Source organism: Cydia strobilella, chromosome 25 (genome assembly GCF_947568885.1).
Source record: "Cydia strobilella chromosome 25, ilCydStro3.1, whole genome shotgun sequence".
NCBI lineage: Eukaryota > Metazoa > Arthropoda > Insecta > Lepidoptera > Tortricidae > Cydia > Cydia strobilella.
The window spans coordinates 1,896,580-1,910,431 of NC_086065.1; the positions used below are offsets into that span (position 1 = coordinate 1,896,580).

The 13,852-nt window shown below is 38.3% G+C and overlaps 1 protein-coding gene across 1 annotated transcript in view; it reads left to right on the top strand.

Annotated features, from left to right (window-relative positions):
- LOC134752816 (probable chitinase 2) overlaps positions 1–13,852 on the top strand; it is a 483,068-nt gene that overhangs the window by 69,759 nt on the left and 399,457 nt on the right. The gene's annotated exons all lie outside the window — the stretch shown is intronic.

Sequence of the window (13,852 nt, forward strand, 5' to 3'; positions counted from 1 at the left end):
GCTCCCGCTACTAAAAGCATCGGATGACAGGATCGTTGAAAAGGGACAAACATATCGTTTGACGTTACGTTACTCTTCTCGTGAATTGTCAAAATTTAAAATTCGAAATTAGCTTTATAATTTGTCCGGGCGGCTATTCGAAGTATAACTAAGTGGACGGTCCTTACTAACCAGTAAGATTCAGATCAAGCATAATAGATAGTTGTAAGACTTCAAGGGTCTATTTATATCTGACACAGCATCCAGTATTCTAAACGTTTTGTGAATAGATATAAAAATTTGACAGCTATCGTTTTTCATATAAAGACAGACACTTAATGCATTGAACTATTGAACCTTAACGCAATGCCATAAGCCATAAGGTATACTTTCCTAGTATACCTTGAGGCTAATTCGAACTTTGTTATTAAAGATATCATTTTTTTAATTTGCGTGTGCGTTTCGCTCGTACTAGTTAAAATATGTTTTGGAGCGAGCGAGACGGTCGGGCGAATGATAACAAAATGATATATTATTGACATCTTAAATAAAGTTCGAATTGGCCTCTGTGAATGCCTGGAAATACCGCATACTTTTTAATTTTTTTATGCTGGAAATTGATTTAATTATCGAGAGAAAAATGAATACGTTATTCTTCCATAACTTGTGCAGTTACTGGCAAAAAACTAGAAATGTCCATTAATTGTGCAGAACATTATTTGCTGTTTGTTTCCAAAATCTTGCTGCTATTCTACAAATATAGTAGTGACTCGGAAGATTTTTAAACATGATCGATACAACTACTTCATAACCACCATAGTAAACTTTTCTCTCGGTGTGGGAGTTCCTCGGTCATGAAAAACTTACAAAATAATAATTTGTTTCAATAAATCTATAATTTACATTATTGTCGAGAGATATTCTGACCGTGTAGTCGTATAAGCTTCATAACCCATTCTACGAAAAATATCTTATGTGGGAATTATTGTTTAAGTAGTATAAAAGATTTAAAAAAAAGTTTTATTTCTCAAAAACGGGAACTGATATCAAGTTGTTACTTTACAGACGGGTATTCAATATGATATAGAATTCACCCATGTAGAAAAATTTGAGTGTGCATTTAATGTAACTTAAACTTTATATTGACTCCACTAAACATCGAGAAGGTGCACGTATGCAACACGTAGATGCGTTGAGTCGAAATCCCGTGCCATCTGGTGAAAGATCTGAGTGTGAGGTCGTTCTTTCAATAACAGAAGCTGACTGGATGCTGTCTGTTCAATTACAAGACCCCGAGTTAGTAAAAATCAAAGAAATACTCGAGTCAGGACAAGCCGATGACAATAGGGACACTTTTAATAAGTATGAGCTTTTAGGTAATAAAGTTTACCGAAGAACGTCCCGAGGTAGAAAATGGGTGGTGCCAAAAAAATGCATTTGGCAAATCCTAAGAAACACCCATGACGACCTGGGCCATTTTTCGGTTGACAAGACTGTCGAACGCATCAACCATCTTTATTGGTTCCCACGAGTGAGACATACAGTTAAGAAATACATCAAAAACTGTATAAATTGTTTGTATTTCAAAAACAAAGGCGGGCCAAAGGAAGGTGAACTGTTTCCTTTACCTAAGCATGCTCAACCGTATCATACATTACATATGGATCACTTAGGTCCATTTGTCGAGACAAAACAGAAAAATAAGTATTTATTAGTGATGGTTGACGCGTTCACCAAGTTTGTATTCATTTATGGCGTAAAAACAACAAACTCTGCTCACGTCATTAAAGAACTAGAACTCATGTCTAAAACGTTCGGATATCTCAGGCGCTTGATCACTGATGCGGGGACAGGGTTTACGTCTAGTGAGTTTACACAATATTGTCATAGTAAAAACATCCGGCTGCATACAGTTGCTACGGGTATGCCACGGGGGAACGGTCAAGTGGAACGCTTTAATAAAACTATTTTAGACGCTATGAGGACGTTAGGCGCTAACACGGATGACGATTGTTGGGACCAATATGTTAAAGTATTACAACAGGGACTCAACAGTACTATACATAAAACCACCAAAGCAGTACCAAGTGAAGTGTTCTTTGGTTATCGTGTAAGAACAGCTAGCGATAATTTATTGACATCCGAGCTTGATAACGGGGTATTAACTGATATTTCTGACTTGCGGAAAAAGGTCGATGAAAATATTAAAGCCGATGCATTATATCAGAAAAAGCGATTTGATGAATCACGAATTCAACCGTGCAAGTATTCGGTGGGTGACCTTATTTTGCTGAAAAATCAAAGCAAAAATAACGATGGTCAAAGTAGGAAGTTAATGGCAACTTATAAGGGGCCGTTTTAAGTCAAGTGAGTCCTAGGGAATGACAGATACGAGGTGACGGATGTGCGAGGCTCTGAAAGAAGTACTAAGCGCTATTCGGGCACAGCCGCGGCGGAAAACATGAAGCCGTGGATTCAAATAGGAGATTGGCCTTCAGATTGAATGTAAGTCTTTATTTTTATTGTTGTTTCGTGTTGGCAAGATAAAAAAAAAACTATGTTACATTAAAAGCCTTGTCACATACCTACTCGTATAAATATATACTTCATATGTGACGTTTTCAATCAAAAGGTATCACATTGTAGCTTGTCGCTTGTCAATTTCTAATTGAAGCTATATGGAAATAGCGCCTTACTGACAAGCGACAGTAAGTAACCTTTTGGTTGAAAACGGCACATATATGTTTTGTATCAGACTTTGACTCTTAATAACTAATTTTTATCATGTGCTGCACCATAGACAAAGAAGACTTGTTATGAAGTGAATTTGGAACGCTTAAGTGAAGTTTTTCGCTCGTTAAGTGCAAATGACTTTATAATGAGAATGAACAGGTTCGATTATAATCTAACTCGGTCTCTTGGAGTTAATAAGTGCGAGTGATTATTATTCAGAACCTGTTTAATAGCTGTATTTAAATTGTCTGGTGCTAAGTGGTCAACACTTGGTAAAATATAAGTCTATCATATAAAGCTCATGTCGTGCAAACCAGTTGAAATAATTACTGGGAGAAAAAAAAAACGTAAAAAAAGTACATATTTTAATTATATGTAATTTCGCATATTACAGGAGTACAGGACCCTGGATGGATCATGGTGGTGTCAGGGGCTGACACATTGCAGAACGGCCGTGTTGGCAACCCTGAGCGCGCCCCAAGATTCTACCTGCTGCGCGGCCGGCCAGGTGGTGGTGGCGCCCCTCCACCAGTATAAAAAGCGCTGCGACACCGGCGACCGCCTCTTTTGTGATTTAGACTTCGGCTTCGAAACGTGGCTATTACTGAATGCATTTTGATTTATTGTACATTTATTTTTAATTAAAAAAGTATTAAGGATATTAAACTAGTTTTCTTGAGTAAATTATAGTACTGCTTACAGGACCGGATTTAGAATCCGGGCTGGGTTTTCAATTGATTTAGAAAACAAGCTAGATTTAAAAAACTCCATCTACATAAACATAGTTATATTTTATTATCATTTGTATCTCCTTGGATATCACGGGCCTATAAATCCCGGTCTTTCTATAGGCTTGCGTGGGGATATAGATCCAACACGTAGAGGCCCCTTGGAGAGCTTTAATGTTATGTAGAACGCAACAATAGACACCCATGAACCAGTTGCAGCAAGCATGGGACTGTTGTAGAAAAAGTGAACAGTATACCATCTATGGATTGAAGTTACTACTAATAAATATTTTGAAATATGTCTCACGATAGTTTAAGTGCGATTTATTATTATAATCTTTATTTATCTTTCATCTTAGGCTAGGTTTTTATAATATGGATATAAAAGTAAAATACAAAAAACACTTACAAAACATTACAAAAAATATATAAACACATTATAAAAAACCTAACCTAGGGTACCGCCGGCAGCGGGGCAAGGCCCAATCTGCCGGTGGTCAGGGCCGCAGAGAGAGGAACCGGCGGACTATCCGCGCCGTGTCCAAGATCACCATCTACATAAACATATTATTAATATTATTATTTGTAATGCAGGCAGGCAGTTTAAACAACTGATAATGCCTGTATCCAGAGTCAGAGTTCAGAGCCTTCAGAGTGTTCAGAGAGCAAAGTTTGGGTGGACAATGAGACTGGGCTATAGAGAAGAGTCCAGACACCTGCCATAACTGCAATGCTAACACACATTATCGAGCCAGGTGGTGACTTGTCGCTGACTAGACGGGCCCCTGAACCTTAACACACGTATCAAGCCAGGCGGTGACTTGTCACTGACTAGATGGGCCCCTGAAACTGGCAGGAGCAACATTGGTGTAAGCGGCTCAGGGGTGTCGAGAGGTGCTGCGGAAGAGTGCTCCAGTGTTCCTGTGGCCTCGCCTTATAGCCCTGAGGCGGTCAAGAGGGGTTTTTAGTGGGTAAACCGTGGGTCCCATGAGCCTATACGGGAGTCCCACATAACCATCCCAGGCCCGTCCCCGCCAAAAAAAAAAAAAAAGAAGTTTGGAGAGAGGTGTGCACCGCTTTATACCCGGTGGCTATCAACAGCCACTATGCCAACTCGCGTCTTATGCATCTTTCACTTCCACCCCTAGAACTTTACTAACCAGTTTTTTTTATACAGCAGTGCACATCAAAGAAGAATCACAGAATGGACATCATTCAGAGAGTCTGATGGAGGCAGAGTGTGAAAATGAAGTCAAGGAAGATCCCTCATGCTCGCGAGTTCTGATACGAAATCGGATACTGAAGAGAAAAAATTCAGAAGTTCATATTTATGAGTGTGACATTTGCAGTAGAATATTTCAGCGAAAAAATAGCTTAAAGCATCACATTAAAACGCACTCCACACAGTCAAAGTATAAGGACTTTAAATGCAATAACATTGAAGAAAAATCATACTACTGCGAAACATGTGGAAAGCGTTTCCCAACTTAAGGAGGGTTGAATTATCATGTAGGAATTCACACCGACATAAGACCATATTGGTGTGACGTATGTAAAAAACGATTTAGAAATTCGACTAATTTAAAAAATCATACCCTGATTCATGGTGACATAAGACCATATTCGTGTGACGTATGTAAAAAACGATTTAGAACTGCTACTTGTTTAAAAATGCATACACTGATTCATAGTGACATAAGACCATATGTGTGTGACATATGTAAAAAACGATTTAAGTCTGCGAAGAGTTTGAAAATTCATACATTGGTTCATAGTGACATAAGACCATATGTGTGTGACGTATGTAAAAAACGATTTAAGTCTGCGAAGAGTTTGAAAATTCATACATTGGTTCATAGTGGTGAAAAACCATACACATGCAAGTTATGTGGAAAGGGTTTCTCATCTAAAGCTTACCGGAATAAACATATACGAATTCACACCAGCACCTTCTCTCTTTACCCTTCCCAGACCTTTAGACCATATTCGTGTGACGTATGTAAAAAACGATTTGTATAACTGCTAGTTGTTTAAAAAAACATACACTAATTCATACTGACATAAAACCACATTCGTGTGACGCATGTAAAAAACGATTTAGAACTATGTCTAATTTAATAAGTCATACACGGGTTCATAGTGGGGAAAAACCATACATATGCAAAATATGCAACAAACGGTTTTCGCATGTGTCTACCTTAAGGGGACATGAATTAACACATACTGGAGAAAAGCCCTTTTCCTGTGACACATGTAACAAGCGGTTTGGGCGAAAAACTAATTTAGAAGGTCACCGACAAATACACACTGAAGTTATACTGCGATTTTGTGACAAGTCATTTAAAAGAAAATGTTACTTGAAGAAGCATAAACTGGAACACTGTAAGATGACCAAGACCGGATAAACAGTTGAAGCATAGTGAACAAACTTCGGTTGGACTAAAGCAAAGGGGGTGCCGACACTTAGAAAAATTTTCATCGGAGTGATGTTATTATGACACCTATTTTTTATTGTGTTATCGTAGAGAATACGCTAAAATAAGCATGTTTTGTAGGAAAAACTTTTCTCTAAAATCAAAAATGGCCGAGATATTTGACCCGCAAGTTGAAACCACTACTTGACAAATTAAAATCAATCATTTGGAACAGTAAATTTAAGTAACCGAGACAAGATAGGTGCGACGACGAGCGAAGCGAAGAGGTGTGTGTTAGGTTGACCGCGATGAGCGGCCGGCGAGCGCCAGAACAGACATGTTATTGTACCTACTAAAAAATTATGTCTTTTTTTTGCACCCCCTTTGCTTTAGGCCAACCCAAACTTCCCTTTCAATAAGGATAAGGGCCAAATGATGACGTTCACGCTATCCGCTACGAATCGGCTACAACAACACGATACTCCACCAAAATATAAATAGACTTGAACACAAAACATGTAAGTTAGAGTGTGAATTACAACTTAGTGATCGAGTTGACATGTTGTGTCTGATGGAGCCAAGAGCCTGACACTCTTTGATAGAGAAAGATAGTCTTATTGCGATTCTAATAAGAGGAAAGAGAAAATAGTGCCATGCTTTGTCCTTATCACCGACCGGGTTTGTTTTTCATGGTCGGGTCGGGGTTGGACGGCGACTGAGCTGTGGCGCGAGACTCGAGACACCGCGGCCGCGCAAGCGCTAAACCGGTATTACACTACTGCCAAAGATAGATATAACTCCGTAATAGATGGATACAGTCTAAGGAAAAAATGTGCCTCGAAAAAACCAAGAAAATTTGATTCTCGATCAGACGGCGCCACTACCTTTGGCCTACTCTCGTATAAAGGGCGTTTTTTTTTAATGAAATAGGAGGCAAACGAGCAGACGGATCACCTGATGGTAAGCGATTACCGCCGCCCATGGACACCTGCAACACCAGAGGGGTTGTAAGTGCGTTGCCGGCCTTTAAGATGGGAATACGCTCTTTTCTTGAAGGTTTGAAGGTCATATCGGTCCGGAAATACCGCAGGCGACAGTTCATTCCACAGTTTAGCTGTGCGAGGCAGGAAGTTTCTAGAGAAACGCACAGTTGAGGACTGCCAACCATCTAAGTGGTGAGGATGGTAACGTAATGTTGTCGCGTAGGGCGATGGCGAAAAGAAGCGGCAGGGATTAATCCGAACAATTCCTCGGAGCACTCCCCGTTGTACACGCGATAGAAAATGCAGAGCGAGGCCACATCTCTACGCAGCGCCCCTTGGCTCCTAAATTTACCTCCGACGTTTCGAGGACGGCGTTGTCCCCGTGGTCTCGGAGAAGACTGGCTAAACTTGACATCAACATCTTCTAGGCGCGCGTGTTTTTCGAACTACCCAGCGGCCGGCAAACGGCCGTCAGTCTGCTGTCGCGGGGTGAGGTAATTCGAGTCGGGGCGGGGCGGTTCGTGGCCGTTCTGTATGATAATACTATTACTAATACTGTGCCAGTGGTAACAAAGTGAATGGGTTGGAACTGTTGTCGTACATTCCATACGGTTTATTAAAACACTTTTACAATTACATTATATAATTGTTCTTTCTCGAGTCTCATCATAGATTACACGATATTATTGCAGGTATGCCACTAAAATTACGTGCTATATTAATTACGTGCATACATATCATAAACAAGGAATTATAAAATATACCAAAACAATTATGACACACTAAAATAATGAAATTACCTATTTAGGGTTTTAGTTTAAAATAAGTTTTTTGTTCACAATTTAATTTATTATTTACAACGACGGGACTTAATCGCCACGGGGACAACGCCGTCCTCGAAACGTCGGAGGTAAATTTAAAACATATTTTACGCGATTAAGTCCCGTCGTTGTGAATAATGAGTAAAAATCAAAAATCATGTTTATCAGTGTTTTGCAAACCGATAAGGGCCGGAATTAGCAAATAAAATTTTAATTTCTTCTACAAGCTTTTATTGCTGGCTGTACTGTGGCTCATCAGGCAACGAATACACAATTCATATCAGCCAACGAATACACAATTCATATCAATTCAGTCATAAGACAGTTCTAACAAACCCAAACATAATTACGTTGCGTTGTTTTATCACAGTTTTTGCGATAAAAACTTGTGGCAAAAATGAAATTTGACAAACTTTTTGAAATATGTTCCACCAGTGCTCTGTTTATCAAAAGCTTGAAGCTTGTAATACAAGCGGAACTCACTTTCTGACAGCTTTTGTTAGAAAGGGACTTCCACTTGTATTACAAACTACAAGCTTTTGATAAACAGGGCACTGGTCATCCAGAAAGTTGCATATCTAGTGGTGGATGTCATTCATTCGATAACCTCTTGTGGGAGGGTATATAGAGTTAGACCAAGCTAAGTTGGCAGCGATTTTTATAGCCCAGACGGTGCAAGTGTTATTTAAACGTCATAATCTCATAGAATAGAATAGAATTCATTTATTCATGGTAAATTGTATGCCTGAAAAGGGTAAAACTGTTGATGGGTATCAAAAAAAATGTACCTAGCTATACTTCTCCTAGACAGTTTGAATAATAAATGTTTCTGATTTCTAAACTACATTTCATACAAACATATTACAAAGAAAAAGTATATTTAAAACAAAAAGTATATACTTAGTTAACCACGAAATGGAATACATAGAAGTTTAAAATAACGCTTGAGCGGTCTGGGCTATCAAAATCGCTGCCAACTTAGCCTAATCAGGCACTGGTCCTGGCTTCACTTAAGTTTAGGTACTAATAGTAGTAGTAGTAGTAATAGTAAAACTATTGTGCAAAAAGAAACATAAAACAAGAAAAAAACATCATGTGTACAAAGGCAACTAATATAGTTAACTAACTATTATAGTTATTTAAGTATTTACTTGATACTAACAAACTATCGACACTTCAATTTTTTAACATGCAGATACGTCTGCGAGCGATACTCCAAATAAAAAATAATCCAAATAAATAATAATTTGGAGTATCGCTCGCAGACGTATCTGCATGTTAAAAAATGATTGATTGACATGATTTTAGTATGGGTGAACATTGTTACTGGTGAATTCTCAATGCAACTTGAGACTCCGGTGCCGTTAAAAAGATGTAATCGTCTTACGGTAGATGTCGCTTTACGGCACCCCAAAGGCGTGTATACATAAGGGAAGGAATCATAGAGTAACTTATACTAGAGCGGTACTGTCATAGTAAATTTTGTAACCCCAGTAAATTCACTGCCATCTGTCGACACACTTTAAAACTAAAAATAAATATTTATAAAAATACGATAAAATGTATTTAAATATGGATAAATGATTTTTTTATTTGCATTAATTATTTTTTCCCCTCACTAGCTCGGAAAGTTGTCGTTTATCCTTCAATACAAGCGGGGAAAAACGCGTTTTATCCACTAGTGGGGAAAGTAATTTGACCTTGGATGGAGCGTGTTTAAGTAGCTTGACAGATAACAAAACGTAAAACGCTCATGATAATGGTTCGTTCGATATTAATTATCATTAAATAAATGGTTTGAGAATCTATTAAAAAATACCAAATTTAGCTTTATTTAATGATTTTAAGTCATAAACCTTAAAATTCCATAAGAAAGGTTTGTTTTTTTATAATGATGTTAAATATAATTCTGAACGCACAAGTTGAGTCGATGCAATTTCAAAACGCATCGTTGATATTTCATACATCAGAAATGTCAACATTGTCAACAATTTTTTTACTTAAAACCTTTTCTCACCGACTCGCGTAAAAATACACAACATCCAGAGTTTTCTGTTATAATATCGTAAAGAAATGAGTGATTCCAGTGATGAAGATGATCTAACGCCTGTGGATGTTGCACTTTCCTCGCTATAGTGAGATGAAAAGTTTTGTGTTACACACGGGCGCAAATGTATTTTACTTCTCGTGTGTTGAAACACTCGCTACGCTCAGGATTCTATTTTAGAACCACTCGCTTCGCTCGTGGTTCACCTATAGAATCCTTTCGCTTGCTCGTGTTTCAATTCTACACTCGGGGGTAAAATACAACTTTGCACCCTTGTATAACAAATAACTATTATATGATTTTGACCTATGTTCTTTCACTCGTATGCGTTAAAATTATAAATAAAAAACGAAACAGTCAACGCCCTCTATACGAGTGTAGGCCAAAACTAGTGGCGCCATCTGATCGAGAATCAAATTTTCGTGATTTTCGAGGCACGTTTTTTCCTTAGACTGTATCCATCTATTACGGAGTTATATCTATCTTTGGAAGGAATGGAAAGATTTGCAAGGTTCTGGTAGGCTTCCATAGTTCAATTGGTTAAGAGCAACGCACGGATTGCGGAGGTTGGGTTCAAATCCTGCCGTAAGTGTAACTTTTTCCATTTTTTCCTTTAATATAAAATATGGACACTTATTCGTCTGAAATAAATGATTTTTTTTTGGCTTGGTTTAACTCTACCCTCCTGGCGGCTGCGATCAAGCTGTCTCGGTTTGCTCCCCGCCGATGTGGAGATATCAGTATATTATAATACCAAAGATAAATATAACTCCGTAATAGATGGATACAGTCTAAGGAAAAAACGTGCCTCGAAAAATCAAGAAAATTTGACTCTCGTTCAGAGGGCGCTACTAGTTTTGGCCTACAGTCGTATAGATGGCGTTGACGGTTTCGTTTGTTATTTAACAATTTTAACGCATATCAGTGAAAGAACATGGGTCAAAATCATAAAAATAATTAATGCAAATAAAAAAAATCATTTATCCATATTTAAATACATTCTATCGTATTTTTATAAATCTTTATTTTTAGTTTTAAAGTGTGTCGACAGATGGCAGTGAATTTACTGGGGTTACAAAATTTACTATGACAGTGCCGCTCTAGTATAAGTTACTCTATGATAATACTATTATTTATTCTGTGATATCAGTCAGACGTAGTTTTGAGGACGAGGTGGTGATACGTGGCATGTCCTGTGTTTGTCTATGTCGTTCATAATATTTGTTTGTTTTAGGTTCCCAGCCTATCCTTCCACAAAAGTCAAAATTTAAACATTCTCTTCTCACAAGTCAAAAGTCTACACACACCACCCCCCACATACCACCCCCTAATGGGCTATGGGGTGAGATGCGTAAATGCATTGCGTCAATAAAATAAAAATAAAGTTATGGTTACAGAATGTCGTAGTTAAATTATTTAAGTAAATGAGGTTTTATAACAATTATTAGTTGATTTTATACTATACTATTCTATACTAATTCCAATTTTAAATTTTATGTCAACGCGATTATTAGCGAGGAGTAAGAGTCATTTATGAAAAAAGTGGCATATCTGCTGCAGTATCGATCTGTGTTGCGCACACGACGATGAGATGAGACAATGCGCAGGATTCGGAGCGGAACGCTCAAGTTACTATTGTCCAATCCTGTCTCAATATTCATGTTGCACTGGCCAGGATGCGTACGAGCTGTCCTACTTGGTCCTTAGTTGTAAAATGGGGCATTTTCTATGAAAAGGGACCTTATTGTCGATGGCGCTTACGCCGCACAGCGTCGCGCGGCATTGTATTTATATCGGAGCATCGTTAATAATGGCATAAGCGCCATCGACAATAAGGTCCCTTTTTATGAAAATACCACAAATTAGCAAACCCCCTTTTTTAGGGTTCCGTGCCCAAGGGGTAAAAACGGGACTATTACTAAGACTCCTCTGTCCGTGCGTCTGTCTATTTGTATGTCTGTCACCAGGCTGTAGCTCCATCGACAATAAGGTCCCTTTTTATAGAAAATACCACACATACCCTCCCACAAGAGGTTATCAAATTAATGACATCCACCACTAGATATGCAACTTTCTGGATGATCGGTGGAACATATTTCAAAACTTAAAGTTTATGTCAAATTTCATTTTTAGGGTTCCGTACCCAAAGGGTAAAAACGGGACCCTATTACTAAGACTCCGCTGTCCGTCTGTCTGTCTGTCACCACTCTGTATCTCATGAACCGTGATAGCTAGACAGTTGAAATTTTCACAGATGATGTATTTCTGTTGTCGCTATAACAACAAATACTAAAAAGTACGGAACACTCGGTGGGCGAGTCCGACTCGCACTTGTCCGGTTTTTCTGTCTTTCTAGCACCAATTGGGCCCACTGACTATCAGTCCGCCGGACGATATCGGCCTGTCAGTTATTCGGAACTCGTCGAATTTTTGTTCTAACTGACAGGCCGATATCGTCCGGCGGACTGATAGGCAGTGGGCCCCTTTAGGTAATTTACAAATTATAATTAAGTAGTACTTACTACTTACTCCTCTGGCGCAGCGACCCAAAGTGTGTCTTGGCCTCCAACACGACAGTTCGCCACTGATCCCGGTCCTGTGCAGTTTGTCGCCTGTCTTGGACCTTGGATCGCTCGCTCGATAATTAAGTAGTAATAAAGTACTAGTTATAGGTTTAATAAATTGGAATTCAAGAAAAAAGAAAATCTACCGCTCTAATATAAATCTTAGACAGCGTCAACGTCAAATACATGTAATGATAGACGTCATTTAAATAATGCCAAAGAAAAGTCGCGGAAGAACGGTCAATTCAATTTTTTATTTTATTTGGATTATTTTTACTTTTTGACCGAGGTGGGAGAATACCGGGATGTCCAGGGGTGGCAGAATACCGGGCACAATACCTCGGTTCGCCGGGGTCTCTCCCAGAAGTCGTCGGCAACATCAAGGGTCTGCTAGGCTTCCTGGAGGAGTTGGGTTGGCAAGAGTAGTGCCGGCAACCCATCACGCAGAATAGGCGCAATATGTGACGTCGAGTTGCGGAAACCAAGCCCGCAAACGGAGGAGGTTCCTCAAGTCGACGCGTATATATATTTTTTTCACATTGTATATACACCGATGTATTAAGCAATACCAGAATTTTTATGTTGGTACATTTTTTGATATCGACAAAGATAGATATAACTCCGTAATAGGTGGATACACTCTAAGGAAAAAACGTGTCTCGAAAATCAAGAAAATTTGATTCTCGTTCAGAGGGCGCTACTAGCTTTGGCCTACTGTCGTATAGATGGCGTTGACGGTTTCGTTTGTTATTTAACAATTTTAACGCATATCAGTGAAAGAACATGGGTCAAAATCATAAAAATAATTAATGCAAATAAAAAAATCATTTATCTATATTTAAATACATTTTATCGTATTTTTATAAATCTTCATTTTTAGTTTTAAAGTGTGTCGACAGATGGCAGTAATTTACTGGGGTTACAAAATTTACTATGACAGTACCGCTCTAGTATAAGTTACTCTACATATGATATCGATTAAGTATGCCATATTAGAACATAGGCCAAAAGAGTTTCCACTTTTAGTTAATACAAAGATCCTTTGCTCCGAAGAAAGGACAATTAATAGGTAGGTATTTTGAACTTAGAAAAAATGAAAAATAAAAATTTGCTATATAATTTTTTTCTGAATAAATGCCTAATTTTTTCTTATTTTATTATATACAGAGGATCAGGGCAATTCAAATAGTGAAACTTCAATTATTACGTTACTCCGACTAAAATGCTCATTTTCTATTTTGTTGTCTAGTCTATGGCGTTTATTCTATGGCGCGTGCCGGTAAGGCACGCGATGGCGCGACGACCGGCGCGCGCGCATCGCATTGTAGAGCACGGATGTGTCTTGAGATATCTATTGAGACGTAGTAGGTATAATAATATATATGTACTTATTTTTTTAATTTACGGCGAAACGCTACTACTACTATGGCCACTAATGTAAAAAATTGCACTTCTTTCGGCGGACTGCTAAGTTTTTCTAGGTATTCCCTGTTTGTATATCCCAACCCCAAAAATTTGTTGTTTGATAAAAATATTTTATAAACTGTAATAGATGTCATATATTAAAGAGAAAGTGACGAAGC